We start from the raw sequence: 22577 nt of genomic DNA on the forward strand, positions 1-22577 counted from the left end.
AAAAAAAAAAAAAAAAAAAAAAAAAAAATCCAGAGTAGTCAAATTCATGGGTCTCCCAAAGGCGGACAAGTGGTCGCTAGAGGCTGGGGGTTGGAGAGTGAGTGCTCGCTCGGGGTGGGGGGGTGAGGAGGATGTTTTTAAGTTGAAGGTGGTAATGGTCAGGCACTCTGAATATTCTGAAAGTCACTGACTTGGGTCTTCAAATAGTGGAATTATACAGAGTGGTGTGAATCCTGTCACTGTTGAGCAATTAAAATGCAGAACAAAGACGCAGAGTTCTGGCTTGCTAGCATCTTTCTTCAGCTCTGTGTGTGTGTGTGTGTGTGTGTGTGTGTGTGTGCACATAGGCACATGTGTACAGAGGTCAGAGGTGTCTTTCAGATGTTGTACACTGTGTGTGTGTGTGTGTGTGTGTGTGTGTATGTGTGTGTGTTTGTTTGTTTTGAGACACGGACAGTCCCTCTGGAATCCACTGATGGCACTAGGCAAGCCCCATGGATCCTGCTGTCTCCACCCCCCACCCCCACCCCATCCCCCAGCTGGCGGCTGTTTCACACTAGCCAGAGGCTAGCCTTGATGCTGAGAGTGGATGACAATATTCACTTAGTGTGTGGCTTTAAGCAGACGTGATGTTCTCTCTGGGGTCTCAGGACAGGGAAACCCCAGACATGACCTGCTTCTTCAACTCTGTGTTGGTGGTTAGAAACTGTAGCTTCAGCACTCCATCAAATACAGACAGTGGCTGTCACCCTCCTTCCCTGCTGGCTCCAGAGCTTCTGCTGGAGCACAGCAGAGTTTGCCCTCGAGGCAAACACCAGGCCCTGAGCTGCGTCCCCACCCAGGGACCTAGCTTTTTTCTTTTTTTCTCTTTTCTTTTCCAAAATATAATAAATCTCAAACAAAGAAAAAATCTTTTCCTATCAAATATTTATCTAGGTCTGTCTGCGGAGCCTGGCCAAGTACAGAGGTATGTACGTACCTTTAATCCCAGTATTCAGAAGGCAGCAAGCTGGGTCTGGAAGCTTCCCTCAGGCCAGGGGAGGGTGGCGATTGTGCCCCAGCTGCAGTGGGTACAGGTCATGCTCATTAGATGGATAGGAGTCACAGAGAATATGGAATTAGCCTCAGGAGAGGCTGACCAGAGAGGGAGACAGAGACACTTTCTTCACTGGACAGGGTATCCAATTCTCTGAGGAATGAGCCAGAAAGGCCTGTCTCTTAGTGGGTAGAACGAGGCAGCATGGCCTTCCTGGGTGGCCATTCCAGCTCTCTTGTTCCTCTGGACATTTAATTTTTTATGTGTATGGGTGTTTTGTCTCTCTGTATGTCTGTTTGCCTTGTGTGTGTGTTTGTGTGTGTGTGTGTGTGTGTGTGTGTGTGTGTGTGTGTGTAGTACCTGTGGAGGCCATAAGAGGGCACCGCATCCTCAGAGACCGAAGTCACAAACATTTGTGAGGTGCCATACGGGTGCTAGGATTTGAACTCAGGTCCTAGGGAAGAGCAGCCATTGCTCTTAGCCATGGAGCCATCTCTCCAGCCACTGCTGTGGGATTTTTTTTTTGAGGTGAGGTGGGGAGGCAATGGAGCCTTTCTTGGTTTTGGTGCCCTCCACCCAGAGAGCTAGGTAGTGGACATTGATGGTCACCAAAGATGCTCCAAGCCAGTGGTGTCCTGGTTTGCCTGATGCTCAAAAAACAACTCAGCAGGGTTAAAGAGTGATCAGCGATTAGAGTGAGATTTATTAAAGTAAGAAGTCTCCAGGAGTAGGAGGGGCCTTAGGGAGGACTGCTGAGGGACTGCCCGGACCATGCATGTCTTTTAAAGGTTTGCCGCGGGGATTGGACTGTGGATTGATTGTCTTCAGGTCTTTATTGAGATTAGTCATTTTGGAGCACATCACAGGCTGAGTGAGTGAGGCGTCCATGTGTCCTGTGCATGCTCTCTGAGACCAACCGGAGTGGTGCCCCCACTGGGGATGGGGTCACATGTGCTATGTGACTAACTCATGACCTCCCATGACCCCTTGGCCTTCACTTTCTATAGGATGCTAACTCCTATCTGAATAGGAGTCCAGCTATTTGAAACTTTCAGAGAACCAATGACATATTTAAGGGGTCTTGGGAATCTTAAGCACGCCTACCCTCACTTCCCCCTCTTTTCCCTCCTCTCCACTACTGCCTGCTGTGGAGCCCAGCTGCCAGTCTAGGCCTCTGGTCCAAGTTCTTTGCTGCCTTCTTCAGCCTGAAATGAATCTCATTTGACAGATAGGGAAACTGAGGCCTTGAGAGAGGCAAGGAGCCCGGTCTCTGGTTGAGTGATCTCACAGAGTCTTGTTCTCAACGGAGACTTCTGTGAGGGGTCAGCGGTGACAGTGAAGGATAAGCAACTGTGACCTCAGGGAGCATGGGCACTCAGTCTGAGCCCAAGTTCAGCCTCTGTCTGATAAATTGACACTTTGGAGGGGATGGCTGAGAACTGGATGGGGGCTGTCACACAGGCCAGCCAAGCACCAGGACACTGAGCTGTGTGCCCATTCCATGGGTTCTACTTTTTTTAAAAAATATTTATTTATTTATTTATTTATTTATTTACTTATTATATGTAAGTACACTGTAGCTGTCTTCAGACACTCCAGAAGAGGGCATCAGATTTCGTTGCGGATGGTTGTGAGCCACCATGTGGTTGCTGAGATTTGAACTCAGGACCTTTGGAAGAGCAGTTGGCGCTCTTAACCACTGAGCCATCTCACCAGCCCGGGTTCTACTTTTTAACAGGCATATTTACCCACTGCATGATGGTGTTGAAGGCCACACAGGGTGAGCGTGTGCTGAGGTTGATGGGAGAGATTGGATTCTTCTAGCAGTAAAGAGCCCTCTGAGGCCGTGTCCCTGAACGGTCAACCCTGTTTGCTGGTTATTATTTCCTTGCGTTGGAGTGATCTAATTTTAAAAACCGTTTCAGAGCACCTTGTAGGGAGCCCAAGGGGCCCACAACAGCCCTAGAAAAAGAACTGGAAATCAAACCCAAAGTGGCCCCTTGAATCTGTGAGTGGAGACAGGTGGCTGCCTGGGAGGTGGCTCATCAGGGGCTTAGCCGTGCACAAGAATGGGTGCTGTTGTTGTTGTTGTTGTTGTTGTTGTTTTTCCTACTCTAGAGATCATGCACAAGGCTCTCGTGCAAGTTAGGTGAGCATCTGTACCACTGAGCTGGCTGTCTCTTGTAATTTATTTTGAGATAGGATCTCACCTCATTCAAGGTAGTCCGGGCTGTCCTTGAACGTCCCTGTCCTCTTCCTCAGCCTCCTGTATGTATGCTGGGATCGCAGGTGTGTACACACCTCCTGATCTGAGGGGGTGTGGGCAGAACAGTTAGGAAGTTCGCCTTTCCATCTGTTCCACCAAGAACCACCCCATTGGACCTTTGGGGTTCTATTTCATGTCTGCTTTGACTTCTAGGTTACATACAAGGCCCCAGGAACCTGTCAGCTTCTGGACTCCCTGATTCTCGATGTGTGTAGTTATCAGTGTGAGGACCGTCAATCTCACTGGATTTGCCTCTGGCCAGGGTGGGACTAATCAAGAGGTGGTCTCAAGGCCATGCCTTCTTAAGTTTATGTTGCTGTAGATATTGGCCTGTCTTTTTTAGCTCAGCTTCTTCATTCTTTAGTCTTTATCTACAGCTGGGGTCTTCTGTAAAAGATGCAATCTTCAAAATGCATGCTGGGTCTCTTGCCACCACTGAACTGTGCTGTGGCAACCATAGATGGTGTGGAAACCGAGGAGTCTGGCTTTGTTTCAATAAAGCTTTATTGACAAACACCGGCTGAGGGCCAGCTGCCCTGAAGCATCGTCGGCTGAGTCTTGGTCTGAGCCATAGTTTTGATGCCATAGATCAGAGGCTCTAGTTAGTCCCCTCTCTTTTTCAGTGTGTGTGTGTGTCCATCTGTCTGTCTCTCTGTCTGTCTGTCTGTGTTTCTCTGTGTGTGTCTCTCTCTTTCCTTCTTTCTCTGTGTGCATGTGTGTGTGTGTAATACTCCTACCTGTGTGTGGCCAGAGATCAATTTCAATCTTCTTCCTCTACTGCTTTCCACAGTATTAATTAATTAATTAATTAATTAATTTTTAAACGAATGTGTGTATTGCCTGCATGTATATCTTTGCAACACACGTGTGCCCCGGTGCTTGTGGATGTCAGAAAAAAAGCCTCTGATTCCCTGGGACTGAAGTTACAGGTGCTGGGAGTCGAACCTGACTCCTTTGGCAGAACAGTTAATGTTCTCAACTCATGGTCATCTCCCCAGCCCTCCACCTTATTTTTTGAGACAGTCTTTCACTGAATCTGGGCCTGGGTGTTTAGGCTGGGCTGGTCGACCATTGAAAACCCAAGATCTTCCCGTCTCTTCCCCCAGCAATGAAGTAGTGTGTGTGAGCCAACACCGGCTTTCATTCGGGTACTGGAGATCTGAACTCGGGTCTATGAGCTTGACAGCAAGCCTTTTATCAACTGAGCATCCTCCCAGAGTGTGGGTACTTTCTGTGGATTGTCTTCAGTAATTCCAAGGCTTCTGTGTGAGTCCCCCTGCCTGCTGCAAGCATGGTAAGCATGATCCTTGGTTAGAAGTTCAAACCGTGCAGGGCATGGCATGCAAGCATGAGGACCTGAGTTCGAATCTCCAGCACCCAGGTAAAAGTCAGGTACCACTGTGGCACATAATCCTCTGACCCACTTCCCAGTCACCTCTATTCTGCTCACCTAGTTTTTAAAAATAAGTTCCGACAGCTCTATCCCTCACACTGTTCTCTGAGGCCTCACGTATTCCAGCCTGGTGGCTCAGTGATCTAGGTGGGTCTCAGTCTCATTCCACCTCCCTAGCCCTTGGTGCATCTTTATTTGTTGTGTCTGGAGACAGCCTTACCATGTAGCCCAGGCTGGCCTTGAACTCACAACCCTCTAGCTTCTGCCTCTGAGTGCTAGGGTCAGAGGCTTTCCCTCCAACATTATCTCTTTTCATTTCTTTGCTGCCTGTCTCAGCACAGCAGCAATGTCTGGTTTCAGAGTGTGTGGTTCTATTATGAGAAAATTAAACACATTTAAGAGCAAATTAAATTAGAGGATTCATGATCATTAGCTAAGTAAATTATTTATTTTTTTTTAAGTAATGAGCCAGGCAGGGTACAGCGTGCCGTGGCATGCTCAATAAGTATTTGTTGGTGGGAGCGATCGTAGCATGAGCCTATCAAGTTGCACTGGAGGGAATTATTTCCCTCTGAAACTAATGGGATAGCTGAGGGGCAGTAACGGCTACTAAAAATACCCCGTGTGTTTATAAAGCCTCCAAAGACAGAGTGCTCCATGCTGGATCTTGGCCAAGGGAGAAGTCTGGGGACAGCTGACACACAGAGCCCGTGTGTCATCTGAGCGGCTTTGTGACCTTGGTTGGGGCTGTCCTTGCGGTCCTTGAGCATTTATTTGTCAGTACTATGAGCAGACTTAGCCCGGCAATGGGTCTCCCTTGGCCACGCAGGGACAGAGCTGGTGGCTAAAACTGGTGCTCTGGAAAAAGGAGGTAGTTAAAACTGTGTGATAGTTCAGATATGGGACAGAGCCATTCAGAATCAAGACCTGTCTAGTAGAGGAGGGAGGTCCCGGGCCAGAGAGCCTGGGGTTGGGGCTTGCGATCCCTAAGACCATAAGTTTAGGTTCTAGGGAGTCACAGTGCAGTCAGATGTGTGGTGTGAGGTAGGACCCAGAATGGTGACCCTTCTGTCCAGTCTCCCTATTGCCCCCTTGTCTAGGATAGGGGTCATTCTTGGCTATATAGTGAGGTTAAGGCCACTATCTTTCAGCTAACTGGAATCTTGAAAATAATAAGTTTAGTCAATCCCAGTGAAGGGGACTGAGGCCCGAGGGTCATCACAAGTCAAAGTCAGCCTGCACTACACAGTGAGTGCTGAGGCCGTCTGATCTACACAGTGAGAAATCCAACAGCAACCACAAAACCAGCCTGGGGGGGGGGGGTTGCACATACCTATAATTCTAGCTCTCAGGAGGGAGGCAGAGACAGGAGAATTAGAGACAGTTCAAAGTCAGCCTTGTCTACGTAGTGATTTCCAATTCAGTCTGGACTGGGCAGTGAGACTTTGTCTAAAAAAACCCACGGATGCACAGGCTGGAGAGCAGGCTCAGAGGTTTTAAGAGGACCTGGGTTCAGTTTCCAGCATCCATGTCAGGTGGCTCACAGCCTCCTTTGCTTCTAGTTCCAGAGGGATCAAGGGCTCTGGTTTCTGCAGGTACTGATACTCATGAGTGCACACCCCTCTCCCACATCCACATAATTAAAAATAAAACAGGTCTTTAAAACAGTGTTTCACAACCTGTGGAGTTGAGACTCCTTTGACAAACTTCTTCCTCCCCCCCTCCCCCAATATTTACATTGCAATCCATAACAGTAGCAAAAAAAAAAAAATCACAGTTTTGAGGTAGCAATGAATATAATTTTATAGTTGGGGTCACCTCGCGACACCACGAGGAACTGTATTAAAGGGTCACAGCATTAGGAAGGTCGAGAAACACCTCTTTAAAAAAATCCACAAGAGAAATAACAATAATTAGAAAAATAACAAGACATTATTAGCTCTGCATTAGCACCCAGCACTGCTATCTGGCTTGAAGAGTGGGGCTCGCTCCATCCCCCTTCTGCGGTGACCACAGCCCAGCCATCCAGGGAGAATTCTTCCTGTCTCTTCCAGCTGCAGCCGTTGCCTGAAGTCTGCCTTTTTGTGACATGTCTTCCCTGTGTACCTCTGCCTCTGTCATGATGTGTCTGTGTGTCTTTTGACTGTGACAGACAACAACTTTCTTTTTGGGGGGAGTATTTCTTTCAGCCCCACCCTGGCCCTGCTCCCTCTGGTCCCGGCCATATTTACTTCATATATGTGGGTACACTGTCACTGTCTTCAGACATAGCAGAAGACAACATCAAATGACCATTACACATGGCTGTGAGCCACCGTGTGGTTGCTGGGATTTGAACTCAGGACCTCTGGAAGAGCAGTCAGTGCTCTTAACCACTGAGCCATCTCTCCAGCCCCAAAGGCCTTATTTTCAAATGAGAGTAGATTTTCAGGTCCCAAGTGGACGAGAGTTCCAAAGGACATTTACTCAACCCACAATGACCAGGGCTCTGTTAGTGACTAAATCAAAACACTCCCAACTCTAGTGTAGCCAGGATGGCCTTAAACTCACAACAAAGCCAAGAGTAACCTCCTTCTCCTCTCTGCCGCTCCATAGGTTGACAGGTACCTATTGTCACGCCCCTACCTTATTATCGGTTTTCTTGCTATTATTATCCACAGACGAGGGAACGGTGGGAGATAGAGATAGTCAAAACAGCTGCTTATAATTATCTAGGTTCTGCACCCAGTGGTTCGTTTCAGACTCTTGGGCTCCAAGGGGAAGGAGAGGGGACTTGCCCTTGTCTAATGAGGAAGACTCAGAGGCCCTGTTTGCATTCACAGTGCCCAACCACAGATGCTGTTGGGTTCTGTTAACTTCCCACTGCTGTGTTGTTCCATGTGATATGGTTTCAGCATCTGACATACACGATGTTAAAATGAAGAGCATCCATCTCGAGCCTCGGGGATCTGAAGGAGCTGCCACAGCACCCAGGTATGCTCTTAGGGATGCAGGGATACCCCTAGCCCTGACATGAGGGTGTTCCCTGTTGAGGGCTGAGTGCTACGCACTGCACGTGGATGGCCTCAGCTTAAGACTTTGCAAACAGCTTCCTCTCAGAAGTCTCTCCGAACTTCTGAGAGGTTGTTTGACAGGCGCAGGCTGTGTGTCATTAAACATGGGCGAGACCTGCTGTCGTGCGGCTTTAAATAGCGCTTGACATCTTGTCCGTGGCATGCATACTGAGCAGAGGGGAGGGGTAGATATGACATCCCATGACATACTTTCCTCCGTTCTAGCCTTCCTCTGCTTATCCTGTTGGAAGCTCTGTTCTTCCCTGGGTCATAGAGGTGGGAAGAATGGTCAGAGATACACAGAGCTCAGAGTTAGGACGTCATGGCTGAGTGTCATGTCAATATCAGGCTAAGAGGAACTGCACCAGGTCTGTTATAACCAGCAGTCACCAACTCAAAGCACAACATGTTTAAAGACCACGGCACTAAGGAGGCAGTGACGTGGGTACTCTCTTAGAAGTAAAGGCTGAAAAGCCAGGAGGCAGAGGGTGTCCATTTGACTGTAGTGGGGTGCTTGTACCCCAGGAATTTAAACTTCCTGATTCACTGCATGCTCCCCAGTGACTGACTAATTACTTCGTGAGCATGCTTCTTCATTCAGCCTTAGGGATTTTTTTTTTTTTTTTAGCGAGTGGGTTTGTAAACTCAAAACTCACGGAATGATTTGGACAGCATTTGGCCAGTTTGATGGGAACTTCAGGAAAGCCACTGCACGGACAGATGGCTACACATGGTTCTGTGTCTCTGTTGCCACGGGGAGGTGTGTGTGTGGATCTCTTACCACACCAAGCAGCTCTCTGGAGACACCACCAGCCCATCCTCCAGCTCACTGCGTTCCCAGGGAGCATCAGAGCTGAGGGCTGAGGCTCAGCCTGCAAGTCCACCCCACTTCCACTTCAGGCACAGGCGCAGGCTGTAGCTTGTGACGGGACTGCTGGCACTTGGATTGGGTTCATTTGTGGAACCCTGGGAAATGGTTCTCTTTGCTTTTTTTCTATTAAGATTAAAAAAAATTTTTTTTTTTTGTCTATGTATATAAGTACACTGTCGTTGTCTTCAGACACACCCAAAGAGGGCATCAGATCTCAATGCAGATGGTTATGAGCCACCACCATGTGGCTGCTGGGAATTGAACTCAGGACCTCAGGAAGAGCAGTCAGTGCTCTTAACTGCTGAGCCAGCTCTCCAGCCCTTCTTTGTTTAAGAAAGATCAGGATGAGCCAGGGGATGAGGAGGCCCTGCTGAGTCACTAAGCATCCTTTTTTCTGGAGTTCAGACAGGCCAGTGTTCCAGCATCAGGGTGCGCCTTGTGTCTTGTCAACCAGGGAGCCCTCCCAAACTGCCACACAAAGACAGGACAGGTGAGGACCTCAGGCCCCAGTTCCTCTCCTCTCCAGAAGACACGGGGAGCTGGGGTTTCCGAGTTTCTAGTGCTTCCCTGGTCTTTCTAGGACCAGGAACCTCCACAAGTTGCCTCCTTAGAACAACAACAATAACAAAATGCTCCTGTTGCTTAGGGAATGCCAAGGGTTTTAGGAACTTGGGTCAGGAACAGGTACAGACTATGTATTAAGGCAAAAGGGGTTTTATCACAGCATCAGGGCACAGCCCTCCAGGCTCTGCAGTGCCTGAGCTACTGCTCCCAACCTTGATCTTGTACAGGCTAAGGACACCGTAACCGTCCTCCCTATCCTTCTCCCCCTCCCCCATCGCCAACTCATGCATTTCTCCTTTGGATGTTGTGTGTAAATGTTCTCATTCCATCAACAAAACCCCTGACAGGCAGCCTAAGGCAGGAGAGGTTTATGTGGGCTTGTGGGGCAGAGGATTTTGTCCATGGATGAGGGAGGTTGCTACCTTGCATGTCTTGGTGGACTCTCCCACCTTGGCCCTGGTCTGCTGTGATGCTGATTTGGACCGCCAGTCCCAAAGCTAGAGGATGTTGACCTCCCTGAGGGGTGGCTCCCCCTCTGCTTGCTGAACCTATCTGGGCTGTGGGTCATCTGAGGAGCCTGATAGCCTGCTATAGGCTGACAGGCCAGAAAGACCCTGCGGCTGTTACTGTGGTCCTCATGGTGTCATAGTGCGGCACTCCTTGGCATCTGGGCAGACCCCATGTGAGCAACTCCCGCTCTTCCAGTGGGATAACCACACAGCATGTGGTCACGTGTGATGTCATTGAAGTTCTGTCAATACTGCACTTGGGTCATTAGTGCCAAGTGTGTCTGCTGATCAGGGACGGCTGACTGTGAACTTCTGGGGGCGACACAGCAGCCTAGTGTGTTTGTCTAGCATCCTTTGGCGGCTTTGGGAGATCATGTGGAGTAATGGATCCATGGTGCCTAGGTGTTCCTTAAGCGTGGTCCTCAGTCTGAAACTGTCCACCAGGGTAGGGAATACATACAGCTGTAGTTATACTTACAAGCAATAGCAGCTGGCGATCTTCTGAGATGCCAGGCATTATATGAGTTCATCGGTCACAGACCGCCCGAGAGGTGCGGGGGCGGGGGGGGGGGCGTTACCGTCTTCACTCTACAGTTGGCTGCAGAGTGGCAGGAAGGGCTCAGAGCCCAGAGTGCTCTGCGACTGCAGAAAAGCGGATATATTGCAGGTGAAGATTGTAGAGTTCTACAGTGGCTTCCTCTTCTCCACTTCCAGAACCTTCTTTTGCAAAAGACAAAAGCAGAACCAAGAAGTCAGGACTGCTGGTACACACCAGTAATCCCAGGCTGAGGCAGGGGGATTAGGAGTTTCGGGCCATTCGGAGTTCATATAGCGATCTGTCCCCACAAAAGCAAAACACAAAACAGGCAGTTCTGCTTGGCTTAAACTGCTGCTCAGATTTAATTTCTGTTGTCGTGGTAACGAATGACAGACGTTCAGCACCCTCCAGTTTGGTCTTCTGTGTACTTGACAACCAGAAGATGCTTGCTGCCTGGCTCTTCGTGCTTGTGCCATGTCACCTTCTACTGGGGCTCATAGAGCCGTCCCTGAGATAGGACAGACCTCTGCCCTTCCCCAGCTTGCAGCCCAGACCCCAGGAGACACTCAGAGTTGAGATTTTCCTGTTCACTTATCTTATAGAGTTTGGTGAGTCTCAAGCCACCCCATTAGTGCGATTGGCCCTCTCCATTCTCAGTGCCACTGTGAGCTTATGGGGCCGGTGGGTGGAATTACCACTGTGGTTCTGAAGTTGCACATGATGTGGCCAGTGGCCCTCGCTATCTTGTCAAACAGCCCTGGCCTCTGTGGCTTCCTCAGGGGCTCCGCGATTGCAAGTCATGGTGATGTCTCTGGGATCCTTATATGGTACATGTGCATCCCCCGTGCCTGGGCAGTGCCAGTAGCTGCTTGCTGTGGGTCCGGAGAGCACTGACATCCCCTTGGCTGCACAATCCTGACAGTGAGTTGTCCTCCTCCTCAGCAGAGGCCTCAGCCTCAGCCAGCCCTGCTGTGGCCCTGGTTGGTGGGAGTTGCTTTGCAAGAATGGACCCTGGGCTGACTTTTTCCTGGGAAGTTGGTGGGATGCTAGGGTCGGGGTGATGGGGAAGGAGGACCCGTGGTCTCTTGTGGCACCCAAGGGAGATGAGGACCTGACTTGTTGGCTGAAGCTTTTGTCACTCCGGTGGGCCATGTGGGTCTTTGGGGTGAGAAGATTGGGAGTTGGGACATTGTCAGGGACAAGTCATTGTTAGGATGACTGTGTGTGTGTGTGCGCGTGTGTGCATGTGGCAGTCAGAGGGGACTCTGTTCTCTCTACCACAGAGGTCCAATAGACAGAACTCAGGCTCTTCCTTTCTGTCTAAAGTTCTGCTGCTGAGTGACCCAGGCTTGTCTGTTTCAATAGCTCTTGAATGGCCAGTGGGAGAGTCTATCTGGATGTGCAAGGCTTCTGGTAGCCACCCTCCTTGTTTGTTTTCTTCCTTTCTGTCTTTTTGAGACATGGTCTCTCTATGTAGCCCTGGCTGTCTTGGAATTCTCTGTAGACCAGGCTGGCCTTGAACTCACAGAGATCCACCTGCCTGAGTACCACATTCCCCTGCAGAGCCATCTTTCCAGTCCCATCTTGTCTTTGGAGTAACCAGTGGGAGGCATTTAGGAAGGGTGCAGGCCTGAGGAGAAGCCTGGCCTCCCGTCCCATTGTAGGGTGGCCCAGCTTTTGTGGTTTTTTTTTTGGATGTGGGAGCGTTGGCCCAGTTGATGTGCAGAGCACTCTGAGACCTTGTAACAGTTTTTCTTTCACAGTAGAGGAAACTGGAGCCCAGAAAGGTTAAACAACCTGACTCAGGCCCCTCAAGTGGGGATGGGGGGTAGGTGCTGGTTAAGCTAACTGGCTCTCAGGAGGGGCTCCAAACTCCCCTTCCACTGTGACTGACAGCACGCCTGCTTGGCCTGTGAAATGCTTGGTGTTCTTGTTGCTGCTTCGGAGTCCCCGATAAAAGCCACTCAAGGAAGGGTTATTTTGAGGGTTCAGGCCATGATGGCAGGAAAGCACCCACAGGCAGGAAGCAGAGAGAAGTACTCAGCTCTTACTTGTTAGGATGCGTGTGTGTGTGTGTGTGTGTGTGTGAGTGTATGGGTGTGTGTGTGAGCGTGTGTGCGTGCAAAGGGACTTCAGAACTGACTTGGCTGAAATGAGAGTCAGCACTTCTCTGCCTTCCCTGGGCACATCCCTGCTCCCTGTCAAGTGGCCACACCCTTCCAGCCTGCTGCAGTCAACAAGGGGGAGGAAGTGGGTGGCTTGGATAGAGAGGTCTGCTTCCTGCTCCATGGAGCTGTCCCCAAAGTCTCTGGCCTCTCCCACAGCATCTCTCTGGACTGGGGACTTACTTCCAGCTGGATGCAGAATGGGACCAGATGAAGAAAGGGGAGAATGCAGATGGGCTAGCTTTCTCATGGGGACGACGGAGGAGCAGCACTTCCTGCCCCTGACTTATAACAGCCCCTCAGGCCACAGGCCCTTACAGCAAAGGCTATGTTTGCCTGGTTGTTCATAAGTCCCCCACATGTCAGAAACAAAAGGATGGGATCTCATCTTCCTGGCAGGCCAGCCACCTTCAAAACACGGCTCCTAGGCCACCTCCTCCAGGGCCTCACAGAAGCTGGTGGCTTGTGTGTGGATTCAAAAATGTCCACAGTTCTCAAGAACTTGTTACCCGGGGAATGGAGCAGAGTAGAGAATATGCTTGCCCTGTTGGTCAGGGGCCAAGGAGGTGGCCTTGGGGACAAAGCAGAGAAGACAAAGCTTCAGGAGGAGGGCGGCTTATGGGGCTCAGCTGTGGCTGCAAAGGGCAAGCAATTAGCACACCTCCGACTGCTCCTGTGAAAACTATTAAATGGCCAGGCAGTGTGGAAAGCTGGAGGTAGCCTGGTCCCCAACCGCCTTCAGGCCAAGGCTGCTCTGAGAGGCTAGCTCAGGGGAGGTGGCTTCAGGTGCTGCGGGTGGCCGTCCTGTGATGTCTGCACATACAAGCCAATGCCTGTTGGGAAATCTGTTTTCTAGAAGATCAACCTCCCTTGACCTCTGTGTCAAGGAGTAGGACCAGTGGCTGCCTTGCTGTGAGGATCAGGGAGGGGCGGGGTTATCTACAGTGAGGACAAACCGCTCTTCCTTTCTGTCTAAAGTTCTTCTGCTGAGTGACCCAGGCTTGTCTGTTTCAATAGCTCTCGAATGGCCAGTGGGAGAGTCTATCTGGATGTGCAAGGCTTCTGGTAGCCACCCTCCTTGTTTGTTTTCTTCCTTTCCGTCTTTTTGAGACAGGGTCTCTCTATGTAGCTCTGGCTGTCTTGAAATTTTCCGTGTAGACCAGGCTGGCCTTGAACTCACAGAGATCCGCCTACCTTCGGAGTGCTGGGATCAAAGCAACGTGCCCCCATGCCCTTGTTTGTTTCTGTAGGACTGTGACAATGAGGCACCAGAACCTCATTAGTTAGAACGGGAGTCTGTGTGTTGCCTTACAGCCCTGAACATCATCAGTCAGGATCAGGGCTGGGCTTTCCAGCATTCTGGAGGCTTTGATGAGTTTTCATCTCTGACCTCTTCCAGTTCTGAGAGGACCCGTGCTGTCCCTGCCATCCCCCCCAGCCATCAGCACACTGCATCTCCCAGTCTGTCTCTGTTCCAGGCTTCTCTTCCTGCCTGGAGACCCCATGGGGTCGCTTGTACTACCCAAGCTATCTTAAGTATACATTCATTTTTTTTTCATCACAGAAGGGGAAGTACCATGCAACCATAAAAGAGGTAGGAAAAAGAGGTCCAGGGAGTTACAGCGAGAATCCCCAGGCAGGAATGATGGCAGATGCCTGAAATCCCACTCAGCAATTGGACCAATGAGGCAGGAGAAGGCCTGTGAGTCTAAGGCTAGCCTGGGCTACGTATCAAGATTGGTCTCCAAAGACCAAAATAGGGAAAATAACTGCAAATAAATGATTGGTTAAAGCTGCAGATTGCCGGCCCAGTTGCTCCTGAACTCACCGAGTTATTAGCCAGCTGTTCTCTGAGCAATTTGCTCTCTGCGTGATGCCGTGAGGAGCCAGGAGACAAGCAGGTGACACGCCTGCCCTTTACAGAAGTGATGGCAGCTAAACCTTTGGCGCAGATGTGCCAAACTGTGACAATGTCTCGGAAGAAAGGAGCTGTCAAGGGAGCCCAATGTGTTGGGGAAGTGCGTGGGTTCCGTGGGTCCCAAGAGTGTCAGGGGCACGGAGCGTGTCTACATAGGCTCTTAGCCCTGGCTCCTCATCTGCCAAGCTTGCAGAGTCTAGTGCTAGTGTTCTGAGCACCCCTCCCCCGCCCCCGCCCCCGCCCCCCAACCCAGGTCATTGCTTTTTATCTCAGCCAACGAAGATTAAACTGGACCTGCCCCCCAAACCGTGTCTCGTCAGACAGCTATAGTAAATATGACCACTAGAGGGCGCCATGTACATAGCGTTCCTGCTCTCAGCTCAGTTGGGGGGCGGGGGGGAGTGGTTCTCCCTGTGGCAGGTGTACAGTAGAGCCCTTTTGTTGTTGTTGTTAATGGCTTAATGATTTAATCTTCTTATTTTCTCAGCAGAACCGCTTTGGACTTCTGGGTATGTGGGGACATTACCGATCAGATTAATTACCGCTGGTTCCACAGCTGGGAAGCGGGCCTGGCCGGCTCCGCTGAGGAGTGACTCTCCTGCTGCCATTTCTGCTCTCATTCCTGTTCTACACAGTGCATTTCTCTATCTGTGTTGAGCTTGACCAGGCTTGTTCTGCCGCTTCGAGCGACCAGCAGATTTCATTCCCAGCCTGCCTTGGTGAGCAAGCAACCTGTATAGCTTTCTCAGAGGGATGGTGCAATCTGTGTTCACCACGGGCAGGGAAACCTGCATTCGGCTCTTTCGCTGTTTATTTGTTTGTTTGTTTCTGGGGTGTTGCACGCTCTTCTCTCTCCGCATTCTTCTGCACCTCCCCCCAACCATGATTAAAATCACTTGTCGAAAAGGCAGTGGAATTGATTGAAAGGAAGTGGGGTCAAAAGCAACCCTTCCTAAGTTGGGGACTCCAAGGCTTGCGGCAAAAGACCTGCTGTGGCCTGGGGTTAAGATTCTTTGATCATGATCATAGCGGAGCGCGGTGGCGCATGCCTTTAATCCCAGCACTCGGGAGGCAGAGGCAGGCGGATTTCTGAGTTCGAGTCCAGCCTGGTCTACAGAGTGAGTTCCAGGACAGCCAGGGCTACACAGAGAAACCCTGTCTCGAAAAAAACAAAAAAACAAACAAAAAAAATATTCATTGATCATCAGCACCTGAGCTGAGGGTCTGGGCCAAGATGATGATCAGGGGAGCCCTTCTGTGCGGGGCTGGGGTGCGGGGTGCAGCTTCAAAGGCAGGGAATCAAGTCATAGGGCTGAAATCCTCTAGACTAGCCAATATGCTGTGTGACTCTGCAGTGGTGACCCTGGCTGGACATGGTGTCACATACTGTAGTCCCAGCCACTTTGGGAGGCTGAGGCAGGAGGATTGAGAGTTCCGGGACAGCCTGAGCCACTGGGCTGGCTAGTTTTATGGCAACTTGACACAAGCTATAGTCATCTGAGAGGAGGGGAACCTCAATTGGAAAAAAGGTCTCTATAAGGTTGGGCTGTGGGCAAGCCTATTAGAGCATTTTCTTAATTAGTGATTGATGGGGGAGGGCCCAGCCCATCGTGGGCAGGGCCATCCCCCAGGCTGGTGGTCCTGGGTTCTATAAGAAAGCAGGTTGAGCAAGGCAGGGGAAGCAAGCCAGTAAGCAGCCCCCCTCCATGGCCTCTGCATCAGCTTCTGCCTCCAGGTTCCTGCCCTGCCTGAGTTCCTGTCCTGACTTCCGTCAGTGAGGGACTATAATATGGAGACATAAACCACACTAACCCTTTCATCATAGCAATAACCCTAACTAAGTAACCCTAACTAAGACAGTGTCCAAAAGGAAGGGCTAGGGACGTGATTCAATGGCAGAGCACTTGCCTAGTGTGTGTGAGTCCCTGGGTTTGACCCCAGCGGCGACCTGGGGCACCTGAAGTTGAGGTTCCAGCAGTCTCTGACCTTCCCCAGTGGCCTGTGCTGTTTGCTGGCCCTCACTGCTCCATAGCTGTGGTCCACACTTCCTTTCCCCCCTGGACTGGGCCTTTTCAGCTTTACCACAGTCCTTTGAGCTTAGGTGGCCCTGAGCCTCCCATAGGCACTGTGCTGGTTTGAGTCTGACACCTGCTCTTTGCAGGGACTTTGGAGGGCCTGCGCCTTTGCAGCGTCGTCTACAACCAGGGATGAGCCATGCTTCACCCTGCTTATTACCGTAGCCTTGGTGTGCATCTGCTGGAGATCTTACAACCCATACCTCAGGTGCCTGGGCAGAGATTCCAGGATCTTCCAAATTGGTTGAGCCTCGTCTTTAGGGTGGGTGTTTGACATCTGGGTCCTTTGAGAATTGGTGACGTTGGTACCTGCTCTCTGAATCCCCTGAGCATTGTTTGGTGAGGTCCTCTGCCCTTGGCACTGGCAGAGAGCTGAGCCTTCCAGTACATGGATTTGACTCAGTTCTCTTCAGGTGAGCTCAGGTGGAGTGAGTAAGTGCCCAAATGTGGCCCAGCTATGTGATGGGGTGAGGAGGGAGGCAGAGAGTCTTAAATCTTATCCTTAGCCACTCTCCATGTAGCGGAAAGTTGTTACAACGGCCCTGTGATCCTGCCTGCCTTTTATTATCTGTCCCCTGTGGTAAGAGATGCTGTGTCCACAGCTGTTCCGTGAGGCTTTCCTCCCTGTTTCTCTGTCTGGATTGTAGGAACCTTCAGAACTGGAAGATGACTTCCGGGCATGCATAGGCAGATGGGAAATTCTGGATGCAGTTCCAACAGTGGCTGTAGGACGTTGTGCCAGGGGGGATGCCCAGGCTGAGTTAAGGCACTGTGATCTGAGCTCTTTAGGGGAGGCAGTTTCTGCCAGAGGGGGCAGAGGCAGAGGTGCTAGAAAAGTCAGTTGGCTGGGGACACTGTGGCAGGTGTAGACCGGATTCTGGAGGCAGAGGAGGACTGTGCTGGGGGAAGGACTGGATGGGTCAGTGGTTAGGGAGCACACTGGCTTGGGTTAGAGGAGGGCAAACCCAAGGTGTTAGAGACCAGTCAAAGCTCACATCTGGCTGACAATGGGCTCGCCTCCAGAATTCTCCCTGTTGAGTTTAGAGCAGTGGTTCTCAACCTTCCTGATGCTGCGACCCTTTAATACGGTTCCTCATGTTGTGGTGACCCCCCCACCCCCGCAACCATCAAATTATTTCGTTGCTACTTCATAACTGTAATTTCGCTCCTGTTATGAATCATAATGTAAATATCTGGTATGCAGGATATCTGATAATGCAACCCCAAAGGGGGTCTCGATCCTCAGGTTGAGAGCCTACAGGATAGAGGGTGGATTGAAGAAGCCCATGAGGTTTAGCATGTGAGGAGACAGCTAGGCTGCCTTTTATCCTTCAAGGACCATGTTCTCTGTGAGCGAGGCTGCCTTGGCTCTCCCACCCTCGATTCAGCCTGCCCAGGGAGCCTATATGGAAAGCTTGACATTTTATTGTGAACCCGGAAACCTTCTTTCTATTCAAGTTATTTTTTCTGTAGTTCTAAAATTTTCCTGATCACCCTGGGGGACAGAGGGGGAAGAAAAAGACTGTTTGAGGGCTGAAGGAATTGTCTGTTTAACCCTAGCTCTGAGCTTCAGCTACACACACACACACACACACACACACACACACACACACACAGACACACACATGATATCAGGCATTGTGCACTCCTCAGACCTAGTTCCTGAGACAGATGCATTCTGCCTGGCATGGGGGAGGGGGATGTCTCTGTGTCAGGGAAACCTGTGTGAATACTTGGTCTGCCCTTCAAAGTAGAGGAGGCTGAGGGTGGCTCAAGGCTGCCTCCCGTGCCCCCAATCAACCCCTAATCTCCAGGCAGCATCCTTCCCCTTGCCTCTTCAAGACTGCGTTGTGGTAATTGGGTTCTTGGTGACCCACGACTGCTGGGCTAATGTGAGCCTTAATGGGAGACCTCTTTTCCATCAGTGAAGTGGCCAGAGGTGATCTGTAGGTGACAGCCACTGTCTGTGCTCTGGGTAGCTATCCCTGGCTGAAGTCCCTTTGCTCTCTCTACTTGCCATGCATCCTCTGTACACAAAGCCTGGGCCTGGCTTTGTGCTGGATGCATGACCTCGGGGATGATCTGAGGCCTGGTTCTGGGTATGAGTATGTCCCCAGGCTAAGAGTTTGCTGCTGTCACATGAACGATGAATCATGGGAACCTAGAAGAGTGGCCCTAGTTCCTTCCAGGGTGGTGGGTACACTGAGAGGGTATTCTAGGCACTTCTAAAGAGGTAAGATAAGAGAAGGCCTCTTCCAGGGTCCGCAAGTGTTGGGGTGTGGTCTACAGGACCTGGCTCCAACCGGCTTTGAGGAAGGTACAGGGGTGGGGAAGGAGAGGATACCGCTAGATTTATGGGAGGCCAGTCTTTCATCAGGAATCTTTGGGAACCCCCAAGGGCTTTACCCTGGAGCTCTCCACCCTGGGTAATGACTGGGACAGCTTGGGGTGCTGAGAAGATGGCTGAGTCTGATGGGATCCCCTCTGTTTAACATGATAGTTGACCGAAAGGCCCAGAGTGTTCCGGTGTTAGGTATGGCTCTCACAGACAGTTATATCACACTGGTACCTGTGGAGTGAGCCAGTGCAAACTTGGCTATTGGAGCTGGAGTATGATGGCAGAGAGTGGCCATCTGCAGGTGAGCTGGAGGCAGCCTCCGCCCTCCAACAGCCTTCCTGGATCCCAGAGGCTCTTGGGATCTTACTTAGACAGTCTCAACTGGGCACATCTGCAGCAGTGGCTCCTGATGTGGGGCCACTGGCCTCCTTTTCAATGTACCTCATTAAGATGCACACACTTTTATTTTTAGTGTCTGAACCTATTTTTTCTTGTGAAGTAGAATGGAACCTTATGCCCCAGCAGAACAAGCTCATACATCAATGGTTCAAGTCCCCGTTGCATCCTCTTCCTGGACCTTGCCAACGCAGTGTGGAAATTACCCCCTCTTAGAAATTACTGAGTTAACACACTGGAGTATCCTGTGGTCATGATCTGTGTGAGAAGACCGAACCCATCTCTCATGAACAGCAGCAGTCCAGCTGGGCCTCTTGATGGCGAAGAGGCCATTTCTCTGATGTTTATCACACAATGTTTAAACATCATTCCTTCTTTGCTGTGTCTGGGTCAGACGCTCTCCCTGGGCTCCTAGCCTTGCCCCAATTCACGCTGGGTGTGGCCTTGTCCATCCTGCCTGTTGCCCTCATGCTTGGCGCTGAACCTGGTGGGTAGAGAGCAGCCTCGTGCATCAAGGTCTTCTCCTGTGCAACTGTCAGGAACAATTCTCCTCCTGGAGTTCCGTCCCTCACCCTTGGCGTGTCTGTGGATGCCAGGAAGGTCACCAGCAGCCGTCAGCCCCAGCTGCCCATCCTGATGGTATTTTCACTCTTACTTAGATCTTATTTAGGTCAGACCTTGGCTTGTCTGAGCTGGAGGAGCCTCACGAGCAGCCCAGTTTGATTGCTCTTCAGAACCGCTTTGAAGAAGCACTTCCTGGATGGTGAATTAGAACATCTCCAGAGTTAGAAAATTCACAGCAAACTCTTGTTTCCTGGGCTTGTTTATCAGAGGTGTCCTGGGGTCTCTGCTGCCGGCTCACAAAGGGGGGGGGCACTGCACACCCCTTGCTGAGAGCAGAGATGGATAATGGGCTTTTTGTCCCCTCCATTCTTCTGAGGCTCCGGTAGAGTGCTCTGTCTTTGAGCAGATCTGTGCAGGGCATTGCTGGGCGCCAGCCTGTGGCGGGCTGGTTAAGTGGCCCAAATTGAGGCAGCTTTGCTACCGGTTTCAATTTTTTCTTTTGATGTGCGGCAGGTGTGGCATGGCCCTTTTTGTGAGTTTTTTTGTTTTTTTTTTTTGCTTTGATCCTGGTTTAGAGTGGGTTTGCTGAGACTTTCCCTGCCATGGTCCTTTGTTCTCTGTGGACACCAAGATGTGTTTATATGGGTATACAAGGTCCCAGTGCGATGAAGTTGCTATGTGGCCATCAGTGAATGGAGTCACCATGGCTCTGGTTCCCAGGCCCTGCATTCCCGAGCCCCCTTTAGGCTTTTGTGTCCTAGCAGACACTTCCTTCCACTGTGAGGGTCTTGTAACCCACTTCTCCCTTGGAGTGGGAAGCTGAGAGCGGCTGAGGTGCCAGCCTGCCGACGTTTCTCCTCCACCTAGAGGGAGGCTTGTTCCTCAACCAGCCCTCTTTCAAAGTCCTGTTTTCCTAATAGTGTCAAAAGGAAACAAAAAAGGCTGCACCCCCCAAAAAAATCTTTTTTCTTTTTCCTTAAGAGCCTGGGTATAAATAATAAATAAATAAATGGAGCCACACAAAGAGAAGAATAAAAAAATAAAATCAAAGCTGTAAGCTCTGCACTTGGCCTGAGGTATAAATAGCAGGCTCTTAGGAGGCGCCTGGGTGAGTGTCTGAAGTCATCTCTTCCGTCAGTGACTGCAAGTCAGGAGAGGCGGCTTTTTTTCTTCTTCTTTTCTTCTCCAGGTTGCTTTCTTTTAAGTTTTAATTAAGAAAAATTTGAGACAGGGTCTTCAGTAGCCCAGGCTAGCCCCCAACTCATTCTGGGTCTGAGAATGACCTTGAGCTGACCCTTCTGCCTCCATCTTCTCCATGGCAGAATTGAAGGTGTGCATCCCCCACATCTAACTTTTTGCTTTATCAGCCTTGCCAAGTCTTTGGATACCGGTGGGTAGACAAGGGATTTGTCTCAGTCACACTCCAGACTCTCGTTTCTTCTCTGTCCTCTCCTCTCCCTTCCCTGACCTCCAAACTCCATCCCTCTCTGGCCCCCATCTCCCTCCTAGGTTCCTCCTTTTGGTCCTCAGCTGGTATTTTGGTACAACCAGCTCTCTCCAGGCCCTGGAGACTCGGTGCAGTAAGAGGGTCCCTTGGCCAGAAGGAGTACGTTGGTACCCACTCCTCAGCTCTGGCTGCTGGGTTGCTCATGGACAGGACGTTCACCTCAGAACAGGGGGGATGCTTGGGAAAGCCACGACAGCAGGCTCCTGTGAGTGCCGTCATTAGCCTACCTCAGGACTGGGCCTGGGCACAGCCAGCAGCATCTCGCATCCTTGAAATGTGAATCCTTCTGGCATCTGGACCATAACTTGAAACATCTCAGCCTTCTCAGGATTCGCTGAAGCCCGCCAGCTTGTTGGGCTGGTTGCTGGTGGGGTAGAAGGCACTGGCTCCTGGAGGGTCCTCTGAAGCTGTCCATTGGCTTAACACTGGAGACTGTTCAATGCAGCACGGGAGACCTGGAAGATACAGGCTGGGGCAATGGACCCTTCTACCCTTGGTGTGGGTGGGTCCCTGGGCTGGGTCCCTCCCACCACACATTGCTCTGTAGTCCCTAAAGCTGTCCTGCATCTGGCCTTCTTTCATTCATTGGATTCATTGGGTTCATTGAATGCCTCCCCAGGGAGTTTCCCATGGTTCTCCTGCATGATAGGCGGGCACCTCTTCCTTGTTCTTCCACAGCAGTGGCTCTTCTGAGCCTCCTTGGATACCCACCATCAGTCACAGCTGACCCTCCAGGTTATACCATGTCTGTAACCTAAGGGATTATTAAAGGCATGCGCCACCACTGCCCAGCCCTCTAAAGACTCTGTGAGCAGGGACTTCTCCCACCTTTGTGTTCTGATGGGGAAACTGAGGCTTAGTGAGGCGAGGAGGCTTGGTATGTGGCAGTGTAAGGTTTGAGCTGGGACTTGGTGGTTTTGGCCAAGTTCTCAGTACTTTTCCTGGACTCTGAGTCTGTGTTTCCCGAAGGCCTTGAACAGGAAGGACCACCCCAAGGAGAGCGTGTGTATCGCAGCCTGGCAGGCTCTGGAGTGTTTATTAAGGTCACGCACGCAGTCTCTGGCCCTGTTTAGTGTTGTTTTTGATGTTCAAGGGCAGTGTGGAAATTTTTGTTTTCTGTGATCTAGTTTTGGTGCTTTGATAATGGCGCTCCATTGCACCCCACCAACTCTGTGATTTCCCAATCAGGATCACAGTCCCACCCATGCACCCCCACTCCCCAGTGGGAGTGGCTGTCCATCGGCCTTTGAGGGCTTTTTGTGATGAGGTCTCTCACTGAGACTGGGGATGGTGGATTAGGGTAGGCTGGCCTGTGAGCTCCAGGGATCCACCTGTCTCTGCCTCTCTATGACTAGGATTATGGGGGCCATCATGCCTGGCTGGT

The 22577-nt window shown here is 50.8% G+C and overlaps 1 protein-coding gene across 2 annotated transcripts in view; it reads left to right on the plus strand.

Annotated features, from left to right (window-relative positions):
• The window catches only part of Parvb (parvin beta), an 83526-nt gene that overhangs the window by 14520 nt on the left and 46429 nt on the right, over positions 1-22577 (plus strand). Inside the window, exon 1 of one of the 2 annotated variants that reach the window (XM_029470070.1) lies at positions 14969-15032. The exons of the other annotated variant lie outside the window; for it this stretch is intronic. The gene's annotated coding sequence lies outside the window, so the exon portion shown is untranslated. Of the gene's footprint in view, positions 1-14968; positions 15033-22577 lie in introns of those variants that run through there. 2 annotated transcript variants of the gene reach the window in all.

This window comes from Mus caroli, chromosome 15, assembly GCF_900094665.2.
Source record: "Mus caroli chromosome 15, CAROLI_EIJ_v1.1, whole genome shotgun sequence".
Classification (NCBI taxonomy): Eukaryota; Metazoa; Chordata; class Mammalia; order Rodentia; family Muridae; genus Mus; species Mus caroli.